Genomic DNA, 13,393 nt, shown 5'->3' with positions numbered 1-13,393 from the left:
GGATGTAAAACTGTCTGAGCTGATCACTATGGGGGATTTAAGTCACTTTTAAAAGGTCAGAAAATAGCACTAATGGTCAATGTGACTGCTACTCCAATGATAATGAAATTTGATGATTGCACTTTTTGCATTTTAACTGGAGATTGTGCTCGCTCTTTGTATTGTGTGATAGTTGTATTTGTTTTATAGTTGTATTTGTCTGTATGTATTTGTTGTTGTTGTAACCTTGTTTTAAGCTGGCCAGGTCACTCTTGCAAAAGAGATTTTAAATCTAAGTGAGTCTTTTACCTGGTTAAATAAAGGATATGAGTTTCCTTTGTTTAAATTTAGGCTGTGCAGCCAGGTGTGAATGGGGTCATACAATAAATGTTTAGTTCTGTGACATTGGCCCAGTTGTGCATCGCTCAGCAGTGAGTGACCAGCTTCCAGATCCATAATGACAGCCTTCACAGCAGAGATGGAGCCCAAAAGTGCAGCCTGTCTGTACAACTTATTGATTTGTTTGAAGACTGTGTGCATTAACTGTGGTCAGTTTATGTGTGGCTGTGTGAAAGAAAGATTACGATGGATATAAACACGCTTTTATATAAGTGTTTGAAATTGACTGGTGCCACCATGTCATTTCTTGTGTGCTTGGATAATTGCAGTGTCGTTTCAGAAAATGTTTTAGGCCAGAAAAACATCTGTAGTTACGCAAACCTACCTACAAGTGGTGCACTTTCTCTTCGTTTCGACTGTACTTTTATTGTAGAGGTCAGAAATTAACCCTTTGAAACTTGGAGTGACAGCACTCTTCTTGTGCTGCTTTCAGATATCTTTCACAAGTATTTAACCATTTGAACACGGAGAAATAGGTTTGATTTCTTTCAAAAACAAAAAAAGGCAATGAAAAACTCGGTAAGAAATGTTCCGTAAATTGCATGAAATTCATAGAATTAGAAAGTGATTTTAAAATAAGCTAGGGAAAATATATCTATAATTATCATAATTACATATTTACTGTATAATTATTATACATTTTAAGCACATTTCTGGGTCATTTTCTCATCATCTTCTTTTGTTACTAATTTTCAGTTAATTTTCTTGTTCTTTTTACTAATTTCTCACTAATTTTTGGGTAATTTCTGCTTACATTGCTCATTGTCTTCTTCCTAGTTTTTTTTGTTTTAAAGAAATCAAGGCAATTTGCACAGGTTTCAAAGGGTTAAAGGAATTTTGGACCATCTCCATAAACAACAATGCCCCTAAAACACTACAACATAAAGCTCTAACAGATTGTGTAGGAGTGGTGGTAAAGTACGTAAAGTATAAGGGCTTTGATACATTAAACGTTTTATTTTTAGTTTACAAGTTGTCTGATTTACTTAGATGTCGAGCAAAAAGGAACGATCAGGGCAGTCTTCATGAAGAAAGCTTAAAAGGCTTTAATCTGTGGATTTCCTCACAGACTTGAACAAAGAGGTTAAAAACTCAGGAGTGAGAGTTTCAGTCTCCATCTTCATCATGGGGTTTAAAATACAATTCACTGTTGCCTACACTCAAATGAAAAATACAATCATAACCGTAGTCATGGAATTAGAGCGTTGAACTTAACTGTTTTTTGTCTTCAAATGAAACAAACACCAAAGAAAAGAGAAAAATGCCTCAGTCCCTTTTGTATTTTAAAAATGTTTCATAAGTTGGCTTGTTTTGATGGCGATAAACACATTTCAGCTTATTCTGCTGTTGAAACCAGGATGACATTCAATTTAATGCTTGTTGCAGAATTTCCTGTTTTTTTTCTTAGTTTTATTCTTTAAGATTTAGCAAGTTTGGAGACCGTGTTGTTTGTTTTTATTGTCATCTGTTGTTGAAAGGCAGGCAAGACAGGCAACAGTGGTGAATGCAAATCTTTCCATGCAATCTCTTTGGTTACAGTATTATGTTAGATAAGTAGGCGAATGCACGCTTTCTTGCATGACTTGTGCTGTGCATGCATGTCTGAAGCACGAGTTGGTTTGCAGAAAAATATAATGTCATCTTGTAGCATTATAGAAAAACATGGGGCTGTACCAAAGTTACTGGCGTGGAGAGGTTGTCGAATCTAGAGTAAATTAAAGTTAGAAATAATTTCCTTGGACTCTCCCCATTACACTACATATTTATAACTAATAGGCAATTTGTTGATTTTTAACTGGGGAGAAAACCGTCCTCAAGCTATATAGATTAGAGAATATTAGAGATCCAAGACAAAACTGACAGAAGGGCAAGACTGAAATTACTAATTCATCTGCTACTTCAGCACCCCGGACAGCACCATGGATTGATCAATACGAAGCACAGTGAGGTTTCTGATATTTTAGAGCCATGGTTGAGGCCATAGATTCTCACTTGCACAAACCTCAGTCAGATAAAGGATCAATGGGTCAGGCAGACTAGACAGACATATTCAACAGCCGCTCTGCCCCGGCACTCTGTCTGCTACCAGGGGATGGAGAGGAGGGAAGGCAGGTTAACAAGGTGCATACAATTTGGTCATTTTGCTAACAAGGGGGATGGATACCCCCCTCATCCCCACTCAAATTGCTTACTGATATGAGACCACAGCATGTATAAATAATGGATGTAGCTACCCTGACATCACCCACGGGTTTATGGACAGCAGTTTTCGGCTGTTGCCATCTTTGTACTTTGGAGTCAGAAGTGACCATATTTTGGTGAAAGGGTGGTGCTGAGGAGGATAGGGGTAGATCTGAAGGGAAGCCGAGGACACTATCGACACACAGCCTGTTACTCAAGCGTCCCCGCACTTAAATATGTGTAACTTTTAACTTTACTAACTTATCCTTTTAACAGGCACACATTTGCAAAAAAAAATTAAGAAAGAAAAAAAGTTCAAAGCCACTCTTTGAATTTCTCTCGCCCTCTCTTTCTTTCTCTCTCTCTCTCTCTCTCTCTCTCTCTCTCACACACACACACACACGCATGCATGCACACATGAGTTAGTGGGGACTAGGCTGCCGATTGTGATGAGAACATTAAAGCCCTGATACAAATGTCCATAGAACCCTTATTACCCGCAAAGAACAGAAAAAGCCTTTTTTTTTTTAAAAAAAATTGAATTTTCATATATAAATAATAATAATAAAAATACATTTCATTTATATAGTGTGCACAAAGACGTTTAGAGACACACATTAATTATAAATCTGGAAATAGGAAAATAATAAGAATTAAATCAAATTATTAAATCTCTCTGAAAAAATCGGCCCACCCTTCAGCACAAAGAAAAGTTACCCTCCCACTTTTCTGACCATTCCCTACCCTTATAATTTTTGTTCCCTAAAGACAAAAAACTACAAATGTCTTCAATAGAAATGCAGAGCCAGAATTTTAATTCCACTTTCAGTTTCTGATATTATTTTCTTAATTACTATGTGTGGGTTAGGGTTAGTAATCTGCATCAACTGCAATCTCTGAAAGAGTAGCTCTGTTTACAGATTTGGAGCCAATTATACTCATTTAATTTGTGGACTGCAATTACATTAATTAGTAATTACAGTTACGGGCCTTCCTGTCAGTGCCTGCATGTGTGCTTGTTTACACAAAGCAGTCACGTTCGCATGTATACGTATGTGGGTTGCATACTGAGAAGCTGGTGAGTCATTGGATTTTGCAGATCAATGGCTGTCGGTCGATGGATGGCTGAGTGCTTTGCAACGACCACCCCAGTCCAAGCACTACCCATTCTGTCAGGCAGCCAGGAAAGGAGGTCACATACACAAATTTCCTCCCACTCCCCCTTTGCTTTTCACTTTCACAACACACATTTCTCTCACAACATTGCCTCACACTCAACTCATACTCACTCACACACGCACACTGGGTAAGCGGATGAAATTCAGCGCGTGGTAGAGTTCTGGATCACAGTGGAACTTGTTTCACTACAATGTGAGACCGACTAACGAAGACAACAGAGACAGTGAGGAGAAAGGGAGAAAAGAGGATTTGAGAGAAATGAGAGGCTCGACGAGATAAAAGCTGACGAGAGTGAAAAGAGGGAAATATGAGAACAAAAGAGAAAAAGATGCCTAATTTTACTGAGGAGGATTTAGAGTGCTGCCTACAGAACCAAGTGAGCTGTAACTGTGAGGGTCCATGCACTGGTCAGAGGAGTAGAATAAAGGTTGTGACTTTGACTGTACTTGTCGGTTCATTGTACTGTCAAAATTGTGTGTGTGCACATTTTGGTTCAAGTGTGTGTGTGTCAATGTCCTCAACAGGACAGAGTCAAACCAGTATTGTATAAAGGGGAGCCTGCTGCAACAATGGCATGTCAACACACATGCCTACATGACTGAAGACACACATGTTGCATGCATGCATGCATGAATATTTCACGAGGGCACTGGGAAGGAGCAACTGCAGATCTTAATTTATGGATGAGTGAAGTTAACCCATTTGAAATATTCATGCAAACTCGAGACAAAATGAATTTTCAAAATATTCTTTTCATTTTCCATTACAGATTCAAAATTTAAATATGCATACATTTGCACAGAATATTAAAATCTCCTAATGTATGGTTCAAATGCAAATGGAAATTCATATTTGCAGGCTCAAATGCTACTTAATAGTTATAAAAGTAGGACACATACCATCTTGCTAAGAACTTGCTAATTTAAAGGTCAAGTATATAGGAGTTAGGTGGATATATATGTTTCGTCACCTGAAAATAGGAATTATTGTGTTTTTGGTCCCTTGCCACATTGCATTGCCATGCTTCTACAGCATTATATAGTAGCCTTTTTTAAACAAGAAAATGGTTTTTTCAGTGTTTTCACTGGTTAACATCACTGGGTCCACTTGTTTTGGAGAGGAGGAGACCTCTACGGATAATTCCCCTATGATAAAAACCTCTTAAAAGTCTGATCTTAAGTTACCAGAAAAAGAAAGGCGAGCACAGATTAGCAGGAGCTTAGCTACGAGTCCATCTCCAATGAGCCGAACAGCATCAGAAAAACATTGATTTGTAATGTGAAACTGCTTTATTGCAGTTGGGTCAAATAACTACCTGTCTGTCAATCTGTTTATATTCATGGATAGAATTTTCAATGAGTTCTTGGTAATTTGGGACTGCTGATGTAATCTTGGTCTAAGACGCCAGACAGAAGTGATTCTCCTTCTGATAGGTTCTCCTTCTGACCTTTTTGGAAACAAGACTTCTCAGAGGAAAGGACTCAAAATAACTCATATATCCATAAAAGAGCAAACAGAAAAGTATCAAGGCATAAGGTTGTCTTTCTGTGCAGCAGAGACGATGTTTTCTTTCGAATGTCCTTAAACCATGTTAAAATACTTGTGTATGTGTATGTATCTAATTTCATATCTAATTTACAAGTATTTTGAAATGTGGTGTCTTGTCATCTTGGCTGAACTTGGGTCATCAAACACCATCTATGAGGGCGGAAGAAACGCTGGCCACAGTCGCAGAGTTGACCTATGAAGTCAGCCCAAGAGACGGATGCTTCCTGACTGTAGCGCGCGTTGGTGTGAATGATGAGAACATTGGGGTAGTACAGTATAGTTTGTGTGTGTAAGTGTGTGTGTGTGTGTGTCTGGCTCAATAGACTTAAAGTGATTCATTTCTATAGGGAGAGAGTGTGTGAGTCAGAGATCATGGTGTGTGTGTATAAGGTTGTGTTTTTTGTGCTTTCAACAAACAGCAGCAAGGTTGTGTGCATGTTAATGTGCACAAGTCCTCTCTGTGTCTTTCCCTGTGTGTGTGTGTGTGTGTGTGTGTGTGTGTGTGTGTGTGTGTGTGTGTGTGTGTGACAGCCGCAGGAATGTGTATGTTAGTTCCAGTCCATTGCTCGAGAATGAGAGCAGAGGTAGCGCCGCGTGTGTGTGCTGTTTGTCACAGGCATGGAGGGACTACCCATGATGACATCCACGAAGATCAAGGTAGATCAAGGTTAATATGTGTGTGTGTGTTGTGTGTGTGTGTGTATGTGTGTGTTTGTTTATTAGCTGCAGGCTAGGAAAGTTCCTCATGTGTCTACACTGATTAACGTAGCATGTGTTCCAACATCAAAGGTGAGACTCAGTGTTGAAGCCTGAGCGATAACACAATCATATTAAACTGATGGTGGGCAGCAGAATTTAATTTTCTTCGTATACATTCCCTAAAAATCTTTAATAACCTTAATCAATTAGATTATGATGAGGTAATTTGAAATAAGTGCCTTAAATCCCACTGGGTGTTGCCTAAACTATCATGCTATGACTGCAGCTACACACTACTCTGACAGTTCTGTGTGTGTGTGTGTGTGTGTGTGTGTGTGTGTGTGTATATGCCATATAAACTGTATGGGAGGTTTCAGTCCAGTGCTCACACTTAAGCCCCCAACCCGACTGCTGAGACGTGTGTATTATAGAGTCATGGACGTTCCAGTTCATCGCCCATGTTCGGGCTCACAGTGAGAATATCTGGAGTGTGTCACAGTCACAAAACGATGTAAGGTCATGATACAACAAGGTAGAGTGGTGCAGCTGTGTGTGTGCATTCTTGTCACTTGTGCAGAAGCTATATCTGGCTCATCATTGCTCTTGTTGACTACAACGAAATCATCAAAGTAGAGTGGTGTTGGCATTTCCATCTATGTCAGAGCATGCATGTGCTTCAGGAAGAACAACGTACTGTATGAGTAGCTGCCATTTCATGTGCTTACACAGTTATCTGTATGTGTTTCCCTCAAGCGGCAACCACCGCGGATTAAAAATGAAGCCAATGCTGAAGTGCCAAAGACTGCAGTTCATTGAATGGCCACTAGAGGCTGGCTACAGAGGTCAGTCAATTACCATAACAACACACACACACATACTCACACACACCTCAGACATGGACTGTGAGCACCCTCACACTCACACAATATCCACTCACATTTTATAGGTTCTATAGGTTATGTGGTGTAAACTCAGTATTGTTTTCAATTTAACTTATGTGGTTTTTATGATGTCTTTTACATGTTTGATGTTTGTGAGGATTGATGAGCTTGTAATGCAAGACAAATCTAGGTGCAAACAGACAATAAAGTGTTATCTGATTTTAATATTATTGTAGCTATATGCAATATGAATATCATACGTATTGTGCTTTAATACCACATTTTTATACTAATTTATTGTCTCGATACTTATTGTTTTTAATACTATTGTATATGATCTTTAATGTGTCAGCTTGTCTGTAAAATGCTGTATATACCACTGGCGACACTTAATTTTGTTGTACAGCTATGCAATGACTATTGAGGAACTGAACTGAACTGTATTGAATTGAAATGAATTGGACTGAACTGAAAAATCTAAGATGGCAACGCTTGAAATGTCAAACCTGATGCTTAAAAAAGGGATAAGTAGTTAATGTCACAGTGGCTATGTCCATTATTCATATGCAGCCTATGGTTTTCTTGTCATTACTTATTTATGTGTCACACATACATATGAAACCAGCTGAATCACCCATTATTAAAAATAGCTCTATTAATTAACTCGTTTTTGATATTTAGGTCAAGGAAAAGTTTTCATAGTAAGCCTACAGGCCGCTACAGCAATATTGAACAATGTAAGAGTAAATGCCACTTGGGGACTCTTCCTTCCACGATTAAAATGTCCAGGTTTCAGATCTTACCTACCTGCAACAGGCTAATAAAATATTGAAATCTGCAACTGGCTGATCAAATATTTATACTGGCCACAGGGCTGTAAGGTACTCACATTAGTTAGTTGAGTGGTCTCCCCGGCTTACCGAGCGATCACAAGTTCTATTCCTGGATAAACTAATGTATAATCTTATAATGTATAATCTTTAATTATAAACTGAGCAAAATTTGGCCCTATTCACTCATTAATCACCCCTTACAGTTGTGGTAAACTGTGTCTTCTCTTAAATGTCATCAAAAGAGAATATGTCTAAACTCTAAGTTGATAAAAATGGTTATCAGTGAAATGATCACCTTTTTCTCAGGCTTTCTTTAAATGGCATTAATGAAACTGAGGAAAGTCACAGGAAACTCAAGCTGAGGAAGGGTTATGTCCTCGTATCTCGGCTTTATTAGGTAATATACATAAGGGAGAAATAAGGACGATAAGAAAGACAGAGAGGATGAGACGACTAATGAGCCAGACTTGAACCCATTTAATGAACCCATTGTAACTGGCTTCACATGCTGACTACTTGTATGGGCCTATTATTTAAGATTCAAATCATACAAAGCCTAGTCTATCCTAACATTAACTCAACATGTTCTATTCATTCAGGTATTTAAATGTGAACTTGGGAGAGCTCTATGTAGTTAAAGTCATATCTTACTCCTTTACAACGAAAGGCGCAGAGAACTGTATGGGTCTCTTGTTTGTTGTTGGCAGTCTGAAAAACTTTGTTGTAATTTGAAATACAACACTAACGGCACACATTTTATTCTTGTAAAGTGTGTTACAGGAGCACAAAAGGGCGGCAAAGGTACTGAAGTGTTTTCCTCATGCAGCAGAAAATGACAAATGCCTCTTCACTATCCCGCTGCTTTCCTCAACGGACCGCACTTAGCACATTTTATTCATGCAAGGTGTTAAACGCTGACTCACTTTCACCGACAGCAACAAACATTTTCACTCTGCTGCTGTCCAAAGACTTTTATCTCTCACTGTACTTGTGCACATTTTTTCTACATGACAGCTCTTTTAAAGTTAACTCACTGTTCCCTAACATAGCGCGACAGCCAAGAAATGTATGTTTTTGCCCGCTGCCGCATGCATTAATTATGGCTGCCATGCAAAATAGATTAGATCTGCAACTTCATTGAGTGGCTGAGGTGGTTGTAGAGTTCACGGCACACATGACTTTGCTACTCCAATCCAACTACATGCCCCCGCCTTCGCTCACACCAAGCTAAAAAAATAAAAATCAGGCAATTTATGCCCCTCATTTTAGTTACTTTAGTGGCTTGATATTACATACCTAATCAGAGGTTGCAGTACTAAATATGTAGCTTTTGTAATTTTGACATGCATTTTTTGCTGGATCAACTATCAAGTAGCAAAATCAAAAAAAAAGCATGCATTATAATTTATAGAGTATAGCACATTTTAACACAGAGAACAGCTCTTATGTCTACTTTCACAACCCTCAAATCCCTTTTCAGTCTGTAACTCTTTCCAACAAACATTGTGCTGTAGTACAGACAGGACAGGAAGGCTGATGTGTGTCACTGTTTTCTCCTATTTTCCTGCAGGACATGTTTGACTTTGAGAATACAAGGGGCTGTCTATTGGCTTGTCTCCTGTTGTCTCCCAGCGTTTGCCACTTTTGAATGCTTGTTGTACGCCAACACTGCCCCGTATTTGTTTTCCTAGACACGCAGCGAGTCTTATCTCTGGTGTTCTCCTTTACGGCCATTTGCCAAGAACAGTATGCATCATGAATGAAGTATCTGGAGAAGACATGGGTTTTTAATCATTTAAAGACTGGATCGAAGTCAGTTTTGTTGTGCTGCATTCAGATGCCTTCCATTGGATTTTGAAAAAAATGGTTTGATTTCTTTTGAAAAAATGAGAAAAATGATCAATGAGCAACTTGGTAAGAAATGTCTGGAAAACTGTGAAAAAAGAAAAAAAGTTGTGGGGAGATTATTAGCTATTATCCAAAAAAGGATAATTCCTATAATTATATAAAATAAAACAAAAAAATATTTTTGTTTTATTTTTTGCTATTTCTTGAGGTCATTCTTCTCTCTCTTTTATTTGCTTAAGCTTCTTGTAAATTTTCACTAATTTCTTGCTATTCTTTTTGGGCCATTTCCTGTTAAGTTGCTCATTGCCTGCTTCCCAGAAAGAAATCAAGCCAATTTGTTACAGGTTTTAAATGGTTAACTAAAACATGATTTGATGGATTTGATGCCGTCGTTTTCGTTAGGTAAAAACTTGGGCTGTGGATACAAAATTATCCCTCTGTCTCGTTGCTACTGGAAATTCAAGAGGAATCTGTTCATATTTTATCATATTCATGCATAATACAGTAGAACAGACTGAGGACCTCTCTGTAGTCAAAGTATCTCCAAACCTACCTCAGTTAGAACAGGAAAGCATGTATAAATATGCCTCCTATAAGGGATTTTTTTTGTCAGTGGGCTTCTCCATGAGTTAAGATGTTTAGTCCTAGGCTTTTAATTTAAGAGCTCTTATCTGTATCTGTGGAAAGAGTTCTTTTCTTTCAAGGCTGTTATTGACCTTCTTGCCCCTAAAGTGTTGTGCTTATTAGCCAACTGACAATCTATGGCAAATGGACTCAGAGGGAGGCTGCAGCACATACAATACCAGCAGGAACTTGCCATTCCTTTTGAATTTCATTCTGTCTACTTTTTATTCACCATATCCTCTTCTGCATCTCCTTATCTTTCTTTCTTTCACACTTGTGTGCCTCTATGTGTGCATGTAAGCTTGAGAATTTGCGGGCTGACACTGCTCCTCTCCCTCTCTCTCTCTTAGTTCAGTGTGATTCAAGGACACTTTAATGGCATGGGTGTTGATAATACATTATTGCCAAAGCTGCATTACAATACTGAATTCATTTTCATATGAAAAAGAATGAGGACAAATATTCTTAACACTAAAACAGCATCTCTCCTTCCTCAAGTTCTCACCTGCTTTTATTGCTTCCACTTCAGGGGTTGCTAGGTAACCGCAGGGATGTGACAGGTCAATGGCAGTGCCACTTGGAGTTTTAATCTAAGGTTTTTTGTCACACAATCTTGCACTGTTTTGTTGCATCTGTCTGTGGAGTTTAGTGTATCTACATTTTATGGCCTGTTTTGTTTTTATGGTGTGCTTATCTGCATTTCTTAGAGTGCTATTTAGCAGTATAACTGGACTTAATGCACACAGGATACACTGCATCAACATAAACTTGATGTTATTTTTGCATCTTTCCCCAATATGTCCAGTTTCCAGTTTACCCAGATCCACGACTGACCTGTCTTGGCACTGAGAGAATAAATTATTATCAAGTTGTCTCATCTTACTCTTGGTAAGACCATCAAGTCCTAAAACGTGCATGACAAAATAGAGGGCGGCTAAGGCTCAGGAGGCAGAGCAGATCGTCCATTAATAGGAAGATTGGCAGTTCGACCCCCAGCTCCTCAAGACTGCCTATTGAAGTATCCCTGGGCAAGACACCAAATCCCAAATAACATCGGTGTTCTGTTGGTGTCTAAGTGTAAGTGAATGGTTACAGAGTAGCAGGTGGTACCTTATACAACAGCCTCAGGCACCAGTGTGTGAATGGGTGAATGTCACTTGCAGTGTAAAAAGCACTTTGAGAGAAAGGCACTACGTAAGTACAAGTCCAATTTACCTTTTGCCAGTGTTGCAAAAATGTGTTGCTGTCTGATCTGCTGCCCCTTTAATGAGTGTGGTTAATTTAAGGCAACTGAAATTTCTTTGGTATGGTTGAAGAAAGATTTCCTGAATGGGTTAAAACAACATTTTTTTTGACTGTATGTGGATGATGATAAAAAAAAAGACAATAAAATCATGTAAAGATCATCCTGGCCAAAATAAGTGCAAGTCATTGTGTTGCATATTTTTTAATCATCAGAATATGCTTAAAACTCTCAAGATGGCACTAAAATATAGCCGACTGGAATCACTTTACATTACATTAAGAAACCATTATTTTAATTGTATCAGAGAGAGGGGATATATATTTTTTAGCAAACATTCTTTTTAGTGAAAAACAATTCATCTTAAAAAGCAAGGCATTTCAACTAAAATGGCATCATATCTCTTGATATGAATTGTATCAATTCTTGATAAACATCTTTTGATTTTTTTTTTTTTTTTGGTGCATATGCACCAATGATGGTTTCCCATCATTCTCTTTGAGTGCTGCTGAACATGATATTCATTATTATCTCCAAACTTTCACCAAGGTTTTTTTTTTTTTTTTGAGATAAAATCATATATGGTCCCCTCTCGACTCATATTTCCCAAGCCGATGAAAGGTTCCTTTTATTCACAGAGCAATTATCTGCTATATGAATCTAGTTTTTCCCCTGTTGGTATTGTTTGAGATCTTTAATTGACATAAAATTTTTTGTGAGGTAATACACTTTGAGAGATTCTCACCTGCTCTTCCCTAATTGTGACCAAGAGTATCCCCACTAACAGCGAGACTGAACATTTCAGCAGCCCCTGCTAGTTTCGGCATGTATTATAAAACAGCTGTTAACAGTTTATTAATCTTTAAATTACAGCCATTTCATTTGCCTCTCCCAGTTTAAAAGGGGAAAAAAATCTAATTTCCATTATAATTATCCATGTGTGGTAGGAGGGCGACGTATTTCCAGTTAAGCTTATCAGCCTGTTTAGTGAAATGTGCTGCCGCCTCACAGGTCACAGTTCACTTGGGTCTGTGACTTCATTTATGAGGGAAATAAGGGAATGGCCAGAGTAGCATCTCAATTAGACGGCCATGTTAGCAGAGTCCATTTTGCTCAAGTTCATGAATGTGGTAGAAAACCTAAGACAAGCGAACATTTTACACTCTGAGTAAAACTCATGCAAGCAATGTTTTACCATCAAGTTTCATTATTTTCTTAGCAGCTGCTTTTGGTGATTAATGTATCTGTCTATACCAAGAACTTTCTTCCTAACGGGGCAAGAACTGAAAGCATGAAATATGGAACAAAAAAATGGTGGAATATTTCTACCATGGATTATTTTTTAAGCAGATACTGTATTACCAAATAAAATAGATGTTAATTTAGATTTAGTGATTTACAGCTCCAGTCTTTTTTGAACTGACACAATGTCGAGGTACAGCTTAGTGCACTGTTATTTCTATTTTTTTAATTTGTGCAAGTGTCCTATGACTGTTAGAACTGTTCTTCCGTGTGTATTTATAGATATGAGTTGTTTTTCCTCCATATGTGTGCAGCAGAACAGAACATGCAACATGCAAGGCGCCACTTAGTACATTACAAGTGCATACATATTGTATAGTTTAAATCTGGGCCCTGCGTAATCATCTGTGTGTGTGTGTGTGTGTGTGTGTGTGTGTGTTGGAACGGAAGAAAGGCTTCCAACAGGAGTGTGGGTTGCCGTAGAAACATAAGAGAGTTAAATAAAGCCAGAGCCCATGGTCACATTGGAGATGATCAACCACAAGACAAAAAAGTCAAACAAGTGCTTTGTTGACATGAGTACTAGCTATGTTCAGAGCATGCTTGTAGCTATATGCATAGATTTTGGAGGGTTGCAGGGGACATGTCCCACTGGATATTTAAAGCAGGGGTGTTTCACTGATTTTAATTCATGAGTCACATACAGCTTAATTCAATCTCAAGTGGGTCGGACCAGT

Source organism: Plectropomus leopardus, chromosome 10 (assembly GCF_026936395.1).
Source record: "Plectropomus leopardus strain MGB_pleo_1.0 chromosome 10, ASM2693639v1, whole genome shotgun sequence".
NCBI classification, from domain to species: domain Eukaryota; kingdom Metazoa; phylum Chordata; class Actinopteri; order Perciformes; family Serranidae; genus Plectropomus; species Plectropomus leopardus.
This window is presented reverse-complemented; position numbering follows the sequence as displayed.